Raw genomic sequence first — 2,551 nt, 5'->3', positions numbered from 1 at the left:
CACAAATGACTAAAAAGTCATGTAAATTAATTGTTTGTAAATGTAAATGTAAACCCAGAAGAACAGAGTTATTGAAACTTCTAGAATTATGGAATATATATATAAATTATCTATAATTATTTACAATTTTAAAATATTGTCTTTGACAATGGGGGGCTTTGGAATGAAAAAGGTTGAAAATCACTGCCTTGAAGAGCTTCATTCCCCCCCCAAAAAAACACATTGGAAGCACATTTTTAAAAGCATATATATATTTTTTTTATTAAAAAAAATGTCGAAATACATCAAAAACGCTTATATATGCAATCCAGAGCTACTGTCCGAGCTGTATGACTGCACCCTGGAGCAGGGTTGCCAGGTTTTCACAAGAAAACCCGCCCAATCACTACTCAAAAACAGCCCAATTGCGTTTCGAGAGGGTCCCCAGTTAAATATCGCCTTTGGGGGGTTTAAAGGGCCATGGCCTGCATACTGTAGGGTGAATGTTGACCACTAGAGGGCGTAATGGCGTAGCTGAACACGGACGGCGAAGGCTGTTGAATGGAAAGACTGTTGCTCTGGACCAAAGGCTGGTGTCTTATAGAATTAAAGGTCTGGAAGCGGTTTAAAAATGGGTTTATTAGCTGGTGGGCGAGCATAAAATGAGCCTGATTTTGGACCAACGTAGTACACGTTTTTTGGCGGGGTTCCCCTGCTAAAATTCGCATTCCAGGGGATAAATATCATGTTATTGGTGTCGCTTCAACCCTCGGACATGAAAAACAACCGGCGGCAACAGTGTTAAAGTAGCCCAATACTGCGGGGAAACGGCGGACTTGGCAACACTGCCCTGGAGTATTTGTACCCGTATTTATACAGTCTATGATTTGTACCCTATGAAGAGCTGGTTCTGCGGCACAGGATGAAACGTGGATCCGGTGGAGTATGAAGTGAACGGATCACTGCCGTTGCTTCCTCTGAAGTGTGTTGAAAGCTGATGCGGGTAATGCATGTTTACAGGTACGTACTGGCTTTGCATTATATTTTGGCCATAATAGTTCAGGTTCTGAGCGCTCTGACTGTACACTAAAGAAAGACCATGTAGTCACCGGCTGCATGCTGTAGGGTGAATGTTGACCACTAGAGGGCGTAATGGCGTAGCTGAAAGCGGACGGCGAAGGCTGTTGAATGGAAAGACTGTTGCTCTGGATCAAAGGCTGGTGTCTTATAGAATTAAAGGTCTGGAAGCGGTTTAAAAATGGGTTTATTAGCTGGTGGACGAGCATAAAATGAGCCTGATTTTGGACCAACGCAACGACAGAGAAATATAATTCCAGAGGCCAACAGAAAAGCACTAGTTACCCAACCGATATACAGCGCCTCTCCTAGTTCCGTACGCTGAGTGTCAATCAATAGAGGGTTGTAGAAGTCTCTAATGATGGTGTGGGCCGTCCAAGAGACCGGGATGATTATGCAAACAGATGCTAAAATCTGCATCACCCCTGCGGCCATCGCATTGAGGCTTTTGGCCCGTGGTTGATCCGTGAGACACAAGGTGCAATGGAGGCCCACAAGAGAGTAACAAGCAGCCTGACTCCAGACAGCACCAGGGCGCAACACGTCAACCCGCGGGCCACCTGCAGGTCCGGCGGGAGGAACAGCAGAGAGTCGTAGACTTTACACTGCATGTGGATGTTGGCCTGTCTGAAGCACGTTATCCAAAGACCCTCCCAGTGCGTCTCCATCACGATGATGTTCTCCCCGATAAACGCCATCACTTTCCACATGGGAAGGCCCGAGACAGCCACCCCGCCGATTAGACCGATGATGCTCAGACACAGGGCGATGCGTTCACACTTGCCCTGAACCATCATTGACCTCACACGCTTTTGACTATGTTATCAGCTTTCCTAAAAGTAGAGAAACAAACATAATTGGTTTCGAAATGTACCGCCTTTGGCACAGGATGCTTTTCGCATTTAATCCGTCAAGTTTTTAATAGCACCAGACAAATGCTTTTAAATGCAAACAGCATTAAGGCAGTTTTACACTTTTAAGAGACACTGCCAAAATATCTACAAAAATAAATAGCCTATATAAAAATATTTGTGATTTACAGGCCAAAAGTCTTATGATGCTTCACAACATTTGCTCTAAGTTGCATCTTTTGCTTGCTTTAGTGTTCCAGTATCCATTTTAGATTTCCAAACATTCCATTCCATTGCATTGCAAATATTGTAATGATTTTTAGTAAATTAATATTTTAATTCAGCATGGATGCATTAAATTGATCAAAAGTTACAGTAAATACTAATAATGTTGCAAAATATTTCTGTTTTTTATTTTTCTGTTCATCAAAGAACTTTGAAAATGTATCATTATTCACACACAAATATGAAGCAGCACAACTGTTTTTAACTGATAATATTCAGAAATGTTTCTTGAGCAGAAAATCAGCATATTAGAATTATTTCTGACAGATCAAGTGACACAGAAGACTGGCGTAATGATGCTGAAAATTCAGCTTTGCATCACAGGAATCAATTACATTTTACAATAATTCATATAGAAA

General features: G+C 41.9%; 1 pseudogene; it reads right to left on the bottom strand.

The window, feature by feature from the left end:
• Positions 1–294: 294 nt before the first annotated feature.
• On the bottom strand, positions 295–1,850 carry LOC107705627 (claudin-8-like; annotated as a pseudogene).
• Between the last annotated feature and the right edge of the window lie 701 nt (positions 1,851–2,551).

The sequence above is a fragment of the Sinocyclocheilus rhinocerous genome, unplaced genomic scaffold (assembly GCF_001515625.1).
Source record: "Sinocyclocheilus rhinocerous isolate Xijiao unplaced genomic scaffold, SAMN03320098_v1.1 scaffold1616, whole genome shotgun sequence".
Classification (NCBI taxonomy): Eukaryota; Metazoa; Chordata; class Actinopteri; order Cypriniformes; family Cyprinidae; genus Sinocyclocheilus; species Sinocyclocheilus rhinocerous.
The sequence above is the reverse complement of the archived record's forward strand: the minus strand, read 5'-3'. Positions and strand labels throughout refer to the sequence as shown.